Genomic DNA, 11,207 nt, shown 5'->3' with positions numbered 1-11,207 from the left:
ATGATGGAGGATGATTAAACCTGACCTATGGAATGGTGATACATGGACACTAACTCAGCACGAATAACAGTTCAGCATTGTAGCCTAGTGCAACCAAGTGACAGGCCCATAAAGCAGTTCGTTACATCATAGCTCACAAAAGGAAAAGCTCGCCACAACGCGAGCTCTAGGTTCCCCAAGCTACCTTTGAAGGGATACTCCGAGGCAACTTTAGCTCGCGAGCTAAGGGAACTAGCTCGCCCAAGTTCCCAAGTAGACAAGTCACCCCAAGGACCAATTCTATTAAAGGTAATCTTGAAGTATTCTGAGCTCGCTACAAAGTAACTCGGGAGTGGCCCACATGGGCACTCCTCAGGAAGCTTCTCCCAGACAAGAACACACCGATTCACCTATAGATACACCGAGGTAAAGACACCTCGGGCCAGACAGCTCGGCTTAGCTTGCCACGGGTAGCTCGCAGCTTACGAGATAGCCTGGCACAGGGTAACTCGCGGAAGGGTTGCTCGGCATATCGCAGGAAGACATCCTGCCCGACCACCGTACCCGACAAATCTGGGGACAACAGCCATATCCCTCGTCAGATAGCGTCGTGCCTGCCACCTTTAGAGGGTGCCTCACACCTGACAGGCACGTACCCTGTGATGACGGCCCCGCACGTGCCACCTTAGCCCCTGCCAGTAACGGCTGCGGCAGACTGACAGTGGCGGTTATACCCGCCCTATTAGAGGTCAGTGGGCCTGATGCAACGGATTTCTGTTATAAGGAGTTAGTATCAAGGAATGGAGGTATGATCTTCTATTCTCACACTATCTGCACTCTTGGCTCTCATCTTCTCCTTGCTTCTCCTACAGAATACTAATTTAAGCATCGGAGTGTTCCCGCCGGGCAAGCCCCCGGGGATTCTTCTTCTTTTTCTCCATCTCAGGTACCTTCCAGAAGCAACGTAAGTTCCAGCTAGGAGTGATTGGATTGCACACCATCATAAATATATTAATGATTAAAATACCATTAATTAATAAATACAACATTTTTAATAAATAATGTTAAATAGCACCTTTTAAATGGATAGAAGTGGATTGCAAGCCCTACTTCAAATCGACCAAAGTGGGGGCAGCCACAAGTGCCTGTTGGGCAAGTCGTTGGATCAAAGAAACCTGGTTTGCTTGGCTATGGAAGTCGGCAATCGACCACAAAGGTCGTCATGAATATGATGCCCGATAAGTTCGACGATAACTTGGCATTTTAATCCCACTCTCAATGCCAATTGCCAAGTACACTGAGGGGTTGAGGAAGGCATGCACCGACTATCAAACCAACCCAACCATGGCAACATTCAACGACACCAATGACGCCCAACAAGTTCGACAACATGTACTACCAAACTTGCACAAAGGTTTGGGGCTATTGTAGATAGACCAATGTTGGCGGCCGATGCCAGATTAAGCCATATGTGAACATGTTCACAGCAAATTAGACTTATTCTTTGAGTTATTCAGTCATGCAACGGAAAAAGCAGAGTGTGAAATCCACCACAAATGTAGACTAGCCCCCCACAACGTCCCACAGCACATCCCTGCTGTGTATTGGAACATCTCTTAATGATAATGCCTGAAATGATAATGTCATCATCAGGAGATGTTTCTAATACATGGCAACCAGCAAGGATGTGTTGTGGGACGTTGTGGGGGGGCAATCTTGTGGGGGATTGATTTGATCTCACAAATGTGATGCCTTTAACAATACCAAAACTTCATTTGGTTGGTTAATTATGGTTCTAATGAAGGGAAATTTGGCCCGACCTACCAATATCCGGACACGTGGAAGCGACCTGCTGATTGGATGATGACTTGTCATTCCCTGCCACTTCAATAAGCCAAGTCACCTTGGCCATCACCGAGGTCCGAATAGCTCGTAATGGCCTGACTTGTCGAGGTGATACATAGCCAACTTCTAGAATCTAGCCAGCTGTCCCCAACCTTTTCAAGATCACGTCGCACGTTTGCAAGCCTTATCCTTATCCTGCTCGGACCGGATGGACTCGATAAGCCTTATAAACTCACATGAAGTCCACCTCCTGATGTGGAATAGATTCTTAGTAGCACGGACTGGGGGATCTCAAAGGCATTTTGTAAGGCCTACAACAACTCACCTATATAAGGGCACCAACCCCAACAACGCAAGGTAATGCAATTATTTGCTCACTAGCCTTCTAGCATACAAATTTTCCAGCTCGCACAAGAGTACTAAGTTAAGCATCGGAGCACCCACATCGGGTCCTCTGAGTTTCCTTCTTTTGCAATTCGACCGACCAGCACAACAAATCGACATTCGAGCTGCCTTCCAACTAAGAGTATCCAGATTGCGCACCATTAGTTCTCACCAAAGAAAATAAGATTTTTTTCCTTTTTTGGCAACGAGTAAATGTTTTTTTTTTGTCAATTTGATTTTAAGAGAGAATGGCAAGAAAAAAGAAAATAGAGAAGGTTTAGTGGGGTATTTTGGTAATTTAATGTTATCTATCATCTGGGTTAACGACCAAGGGGGTATTTGTCACAACGTAAAAGTTCAAGGGGTCCTTGTCACAAATTAAAGTATAGGGGGGTCTTTGTAATTTACCCTATTTTAAAAATGTTTCTTTTTTTACTAAAAATATTTTTTAAAAAAATGTTTTGAATTATGATTTTTTATTCAAATATAAAGGAAAATACACAAATATTTTGGAATAATATATAACCCGAAAGTAATTTAGATTCCAAAAAATATGGACCAACAAGTTCGGGATTTTTAATTTTATGTATTTTAAACTTAAAAATGTATTCCTATTTTAGCATTATATATAAAATACAATGCATGTGTTTGACCAGTCATTCACCGTATTAAGTTTATTTAACAAAAAGTCGTATTGCTTTTTTATTTTTAATTCTAAAGTATACATTAAGTTTGTGAAGGTTTCCATACATTTCCCTTCCTTTCCCTACCTTTTCCTTCAAACCAAACATAGCCCTAGAAACATGTTATACAACATGAATGTTTTTATTTTCATTTGATTTTAAAATCTTCACATTAGAAGAAAAAAAAAAACATGTTACCAAACTTTATTTTTGCTTTAGAAGGCAAAACAAGTTGGTTTTGTTTCAAATACAAATTCATGTTTATGGAATCATTAAAGTAATGGCTTTTAGAAAAAATAAATAAATTTTATAATGTAGATCAATATTCAAATTATCGATATGAATATATAATACACATCGTATTCGTATTGTATCGGCAAAGTTCTGATACACCTGTTTAAAGGTGTTTTTAGGAACTCAATTATTTTATTTATTAAATAAAATAAGAATATTTATAAAAACAAAATTTTGAAATAAAAACTAAAAAATAAAGAAAGGATGATTTAAAGCATGGTTTTCAAAATCGAACCAGACTGGACAATCGAACCGGAGAAACCGAAAACCAATCATTTAACCAGTTCCATTTTTCCTTAAAACCATTGATTCTAATCAATAAACCGTTGAACTGACCGATTAACCGTTTGAACGATTTTAACCATTTTTAAAATTTTTTAAAATTTTTATCAAAATAGACTATCGAACTGTCAAATCAATCAACCCAATAACCAGATCTGATCGATTCGATTGCTGGGTTGATTTTAAAAACCATGATTTAAAGCACCGGTACACCCTTATTGATGCACCAAAGCATGGTGTATGGTGTAGATATAATCCAATAGGGATACGGGTGAACTTAGGGTCTTGAAGTAGATAAAAATATGTCGCCAATGAGGTTTATAGAGGAAGGCTTCCGTATTTAATTTATGGTAGTGAGGGGACACGCCATATTGCATGAAACAAGAAATTTGGAACATTCTCGAACTTAAGTAATGTCTAAAAATAAACCCCTTCTACTTCTCTTGGGACAAATGTCCCGCAAGGCGACATGGGCGCTAGAGCACAAGGTTTTAAAAAACGAACCGGAGATGGAAGCGGTTAGAGGACCGGTTTCCGGTTAAGTGGTTCAACTGTTTGAATTAAACAGTTTGATTCATGATATCATAAATGAATTAAAATAAAAAATATATTTATAGATAATAAAAAATAGTATAAAATTAAATAAAACAGAAAAAATACAAGAAAATATAGAAAAAATACAAAAAATAAAAATAAAATTACCTAAATAGAAAATAAAAAAATATATATAGAACTGTCCTCTCTGTTCTCCCTTCTTCTTCACTGCGACAAAGAGTATAGCCGACAGTCTCTCCCCATTGTTCGTGGTGTTGCAATGAATCCAGTGGATCATCCTCATGGAAGAGGTGAGGGACGCACGAAAGGAGGTAGACCTTCGGTGTCACCTTGGGGGAAGCCCACCAAAGCTGGATTTTTTTTGAGAGAGTTTTTTTAGGGAGAAGGTCTCTTGGTAACTTCAAATTTATAAACCTTTAAAAATTAATACGTACAGATTCCATGGCAGAAGGAAATAAAACATAACCAAGAAAAAGACACCCCACGAACCTTTGAAGTTGGAGCCAATTCTGTTGATGAACACATTTGCACACCAAAGCTGGATTTCGGGCAGGGGTGGGGAAACACAAAAATTATTCTAAAGATGAAGAAAGTTAAAAAACAATAAAATTAATAAATTAATAAAATAAAAGCAAGGGTATGAGGGAGAATGAGAATGAGAATAAGAATAAGGAAAAATAAGTGGAGAGATGGAAAGGGGAGGAGGAATAGTGACACTGTTCTTGATGCTCGCGAAGCAGAGCAGATGTGTTACTTCGAAAACAAAAGGAATAGTTTTGAGAGAACTTATGTAAAATCATTGGCCGTCACTGTTCTTGTTGCTCCTTGTTGTTGCTAATGACAAAATGAAGGAAATTCCCCGCTGCTCCTTGTTGTTCATAGCGGTAGATGAAATCTTTTTGAGGAAGGAAAATCCGGACGACAGCCGCCAGTCATCGTGATTCACCGTTGATCAACGTCGGTCATGGCTGCCAAAGGTCGTCGGTCGTGGCTGCCACAGGTCGTGAATCGCACCGTCCAAGTATGAGAAGGAAGGCTGAAACTGGAAGGGCTAGAAGTTAGAATGAAAATAACCCTAGCTCACAAGGGAGAAACATGAGATATGAATGGAATTAAAAAAAAAAATCAAACGAAAAAAAATTTGCCTACCCGCGAACTGCTGCCCGGGTCAAACTGTTTAATGATTCGACTGCCCGGGTCAGTGGTTCTTTGACTTTTTCAACGATTATTTCTAAATAACGATTTAGAGTATAACCAGACCCGAAGGGCTGAATGGTTATCGGTTTTTCTGGTCTGACCGTCCAATCCAATCCGATTTTGAAAACCAGAACACGACCTTGAGTTTTTTTAGAGGGTGATGTGCGTCAGTATTGCATTTAGGTACAACCAGTAATGGTTTTCCTGAGGTACTAATCACACGTTTGATACCCTCAAAGCAACCTCTGCACTATATCTGAAAGTCTCTCTTTGGCCAGGTCGTGTTGTTTTGCTTTTTAATGCGCCACAAGGTATTGATTTTGTTGTTTATCATAAATCTTGCTATACATGTTAGCGACGTTTTATTTCTTTACCTTTGAATATATATCTATTGTTCCACAATAAAAGTTATATGATTTTATGAAACATGATATTAAATAATTAGATGAAATATGCTTTTAAAATTAAAAATTAAAAAAAAATGCTTTTTTGTTTTAATTTTGAAAATAAAAAAATACATATATAATGAAAACCTGTCTTTTTTTTTTAGAACCGACAATAAAAAAAAAAAAAAAACAATTTACATTGTAGAACGCTCCATAAGTTCCTATATCATATTTATGTTGTACATGTATTTATCATCTATGATAGGGTAAAACGAGTAGGCTACGATTGATTGTTTTATGTTATTAATCTTTTGTTTGCTTGTTTATTGGTTTAAACTATTGTGATGGGGTGACCTTATGATTGTTTTCGATAACATGTACATGTAGCGGATCCATATATTGAATTGGCCACGTGTCTAGTGTCACGTTTACATGATCAAATTCATTCATACCTAATATGGTGTAACCGATAGATAAATTGCTTGGTTGGATCAGTTTAATTCAATAATTTTTAGTCCAATACCTAAGTGAAGGTTCAAAGTATTGATATGATACGGTAGATGTTTCTTGTTTTTGGTGTAGATTTTTATGGTGAGGTTTTTTCGAATGAATTTAAGATGGGTATACAAATTCTCTATGAATATAATTTGGTTCAGGTCTATCTAGTAGAACTTCTGATGGACCTTCAGGGATTGACTAGCATGTTTGCAAAGAAAGAAACTTATGCTGTCATTTGAGGGAGTATTTCAATTCCCCAAAAGTGCTAATCTCTGCTGAGTTGGAGACTGGATTTAGTCCTCATAAAATTGTCTTCACACCGTGTTTAGAGCCTTTTGTAACCATGCATTAAGAATATTTCCATATTTGTATATTTTTATTCATAGAAAGATATTCTCAATGTACAACTGCAAATGGTTGTGAGTAAGTGAGGATGGTTTTGTGAGAACTAAATCCATTTTCGTGAAATTCACATCTTCTGCACTCTTGTGAAGAAATTTTCTAACCAATAGAAATTTGTCACACTATTTAAAAAATCACTTTAATTTTGAGCATATTATCTAAAATTCACCATTTTTTTTTTGCATTTCTATTAAATTTATCATGACTTTTCAAAACCTTCCAAGAGGTCCCTGTCAATGAGCTTTATTATCCAAAAGTTACCTTCCATTAATATTTCTAACCATTGGTCATCATTAGCCACATAAGCATTTAAGTATTTTGCATTATCAAACTACACTTGAATGATCAGTCAACCTTATTAAATAATTTTATGACAAAATTACCCTCAACTACTAGGGGCCTAGTATGGCTATGGGCTCGGGTCAGGTTAACTTTGCCATGAAAAATATTTAATAAGCTTGATTGGCTACTCAGCGATAGTTTTGTCATATAAATATTCAAATGCTTACATGGAAAACTTATATTAATGATCACTAATGGTGATCTAATGGAAATCTTAACGAAAGGTGAATTTTGGATAATAAACCGCACTATAGGACGCTCTCTGAAGGCTTTGAAAAGTGATAATGAATTTAAGAGAAATGTGAAAAAGTTATGGTCAGTTCTAGATAATATCCCTAATTTTGAAATGAAAAATGACAAGATGGCAATAACAGATTGCTGTTAACCTGATAATTTTCTGCACCAAGGGTGCAGAGCATGTGAGTTCATTTCCACCCATGCTCTTTTCCCTGCCTACCATGGTGCTTAGGTTGAACATATAATGGATCAATTAGCTCCCATCACTTCTTCTAGCACCCTAACGATGGTGCAATCAAAATCAATGTCAAGGCCAGCTTTTCGTCAAGGTCGTAGCATTGGTATTATATATAATAGACCATGGTTTTCAAAATTGGATCGGATCAGATGGTAGGATTGGAAAAATCAAGAATCAGTCAGATGGCCAGTTCTGTTTTTTCTCAAAATCAGATTTTTTCCAAAAACTATTGATTTTGGTCAGTAAACCACTGACCCAGGCAGTTAATCATTCGAATGGTTTTGATCGTTTTTATTATTATTTTTTTAAAATTTTAAATTTTTTTGTCAGAATGGATCGATCGTTCAACCCGGTAGCCGGACCCCTAATCGGTTCAGTCTCCAGATCAATTTTAAAAACTATATAATAGACAATCACTATGGCAACTTCTTGTTTGACAGTGCAAAATGTCAATTCGAGTAGCACCCCTGGTAGGAATTTAAGCCAAATAATCCGCTTTGAAAGTGGAAGATATTGCTTTTCTAGAGGGTCCCTTTTTCGCTAGAGAGTAGAGTTTCTCATACGTTATTATTTAGGGCGATTTACAAGTTTATGTAAATGTCTTCGTTGAAACTTGGATCGAGTCCTCACTCCCTAGAGAGTTGTCTTGTCTGGTTTCATGATGTCCTAGGTCTTGCAACGTAGTAGCTCACCTTCTTGCTAAGTTCGGTTATATCAAGAATGAACCCATACTGGCCATACATGGACATTAGCAGGGTGTATGCAAAGTTTTCTGTAGAGGGAATCCGAGCTCACAGGTTCAATTTGAAAGGAGTATAAATATAAATATGTAGAGTGTAAAATCTTGTATTTTGTATTATTTTGTATGTATTTATATTGTATATATTTTTATTTGTATTTTTTCTAAATTGAGTTAAACACTTAGGCTACGTTTGATTTGAAGTAAAATATAGGAAAAGGAAGAGAAAGGTAGGAAAACCTTTACAAACCTTGTATTGATTTCCCTATCTTTCCCTTCCTTTCCCTACCTTTTCCTTCAAACCAAACACAGCCTTATTGGATTGAATGAAAATATTCAAGGGCATACAAAAAAAAAAAAAAAAAACTAGAGAGAGAGATACTTTTGATTTACAAACTAGTTTACAACATGGAAGATCCGAAGTTTATTAGGGAAGCTTGTTAAACAAAGCAGTGATCATTTCAGCCCAAGCCAAGCCTTCAAAACTTGAGGCCCATTTTATATTGAGCTTGCTGGTTTAGACTTTAAAGTCTAGTTAGCTTCCCTAAGACCGTAAGGCTGTGCTTGGTTTTAAGGAATTCCCTACCTTTTCTTTCAAACGAAATGTATCTTAAAAGATAAGTGTTCCACTTGTGCTCAGTTTAGAAAAAGTACAAATACGAATATGTACAATGCAAATTAATATAATGTTTAATTTATAAATACAATATACTCGGTTTTGCACTGTGTATATTTGTATTTATACTCTTCCCAAAACTGAACTTTAGGCTTGATTTGGAAGGAGTACAAATGCAAATATGTAGAGCACAAAACTGTGTTTTGTATTATTTTGTATGTATTTGTACTGTATATATTAAATTTATATTCCTTCAAAGGTTCAGTTTGGAAGAAATACAAATACAAATTTGTAGAGTACAAAATCTTACATTTTATATTATTTTATATGTATTTGTACTGTATATATTTGCATTTGCATTCCTTCCAAACCGAGCCTTAGAAACTTGGTTTAGAGTTCAAAGAAATTTCCATTATTCTGGTCCCTCCCTTTACCAATAAAAATAAGGCAAATTTCTTGAAGCACCCCTATGATTTAGGAAATTAACTAACTCTAATCTTACTGTTTATGTATTGTCTTAAAGTACCTTTAAGTTTCTGACAATTGATTAATTCCCTCAACAAAAATATGAAAAAGACTATCTCACCCTCCACTGTTCTTTAAATTTTCAAAAATATGCCCATATTCATTTATTGCATCGACATCACTATTGTCCAATTTCCCTTCTTCTTTGTCGTTATTGATGATTTCCAATAAGACAAGGGAACCATTCCAGAAACACAAGAGCCTTCCATGCCTCCGATTACGGGAGGAGCTTCAGCTTCGATAAAACATGCCTCCAATTACAGCATTGAAGCTACCGATGTGTGTTACCTAAGACCCAACTTTGGAGTTTGGTGGAAAAGATGAGACGAGGAGAATTTGGGAAAGAGCTCGACTATTAATTGAGTGTGCCACTAGGAAATGCTGCAATAGGATCTGTTGATGAGCTTAGTTTTAGGAAGTAAGGGTGGACACCAGCAGAAGGTAGGTGGAAGATTTGGGCGTTGCAGTAGAAGAGGAAACTAAATTCATTTTGAAAAGAAGCCGTACGTATGTTAACAGATTTAGTGATGAGAAAAGAAGCTAACACGATTTCAATAGGTCAATCATTGAATAATGGACTTCAATTATGTTTCAGAGTTGGAAGTTGATAAAAATAACAGATCTTCCCTGCAACCAACCAATGCAAGCTAGTAGTATCAATCCTCACAAAATGTGACATTAACATGTGTCTGGTTTCTGCATCGGGTGAAACCAGATACCATTAGGTGAGAGTAGTAGGTAGAAAAAATTAGTTCCTGAGGGGGATTTTTTTGCTTACCTTTCTGTAAGTGGTACCCTACATCTTCTTCAATGGTCCAATTGGCTTCGTTGCAGAGCGCTTTTAGGACCTCATTGTTGTTGCAATGCTTCTGAATGTAGAAAAGGATTGGGATAGGGAGAACGTTAGACTTTAACATGTCATTTTTGTGCGATCGGACGATGCGGATATGTGGGAAATCAGGGTGGTCAATGAATAACTCATAGGATTAGAAGAAGTTGGGTTTGTGATTGATTTCCCTGATCTTACTAAAGATAGCAAAGAAACCAAAGGGATTTAGTTCAGCAGAGTTAGGGTTTTGTGGGAAGTCAAGGAAATTGAATGGTTTCAGGGAGGAGATCGTGTTGGATATGAAACCAAAAAAAGAAACACTTCTATGGTGAAAGGAGGACCACCTAGGAAGTTGTAGTGGCTGTGGTGATTTAGTTTGAACTACAAAAAATAGGGAAACTGAAGAGAATTAAGAGAGAGAAAAACGAAAAAGGGATAGAGAGAGAATGAAATAGAGAAATTGAAAGGATGAAATGAGAGAAAATGAGAATGGAATCACCACCCTCGGTTCAACAGTGATAGAGGAGACCAGAACCAAAGGAGGAGAAGAAGAAGAAGAATGTGAATGAATATTTTAGGAATTTTAAAAATATATATAAGTCATGTGATAGTACATGTGAACGGAATGTAATGAAAAGTTAACGACACGAGAAATTTTAGACAATTGTCAGAAAACTCCAGAGTACTTAAAAATAATATGTAAACAGTAGGGATAGAGTTAGTCAATTTCTTAATTCATATGAATACTTTTAGAAATTTTCCCTAAAAGAAAAAAAAAAAAAAAGAAAATGGCCCGAAACTTCTTGCTATGCGCAGCAAGACTCTTTATATTGTTTTCTATGCACGTGGCAAGTTTCAGCTTTTTATCACCCCTGCAACATACCATGGAAGTTAAAAATTAATGGGGCAAACGTGGAGGAAGGAGGAAGATGGCAAACTGAAGCTATAGATGCTCATAGGTTCCTCATCAAATAAATAACCTCAAACTGCCTTCTCATTTCCCACGTGCCATGTGGCAAAAGAGACATGTCAATATAATAGAAATTAGTTTTTGTTTGGTGTATCGTACCATTGTTATATTACAAAGTCAAGTATGAACCTCTATTAAGGAGGGAAGTTAGGCATGAATTAATTTTCCTCCTAGAGGAGAAAATATACGAAAAAGAAGTGAAAAAA

Source organism: Nelumbo lutea, chromosome 4 (assembly GCF_056320005.1).
Source record: "Nelumbo lutea isolate HS-2025 chromosome 4, American lotus-T2T, whole genome shotgun sequence".
Classification (NCBI taxonomy): Eukaryota; Viridiplantae; Streptophyta; class Magnoliopsida; order Proteales; family Nelumbonaceae; genus Nelumbo; species Nelumbo lutea.
The sequence above is the reverse complement of the archived record's forward strand: the minus strand, read 5'-3'. Positions refer to the sequence as shown.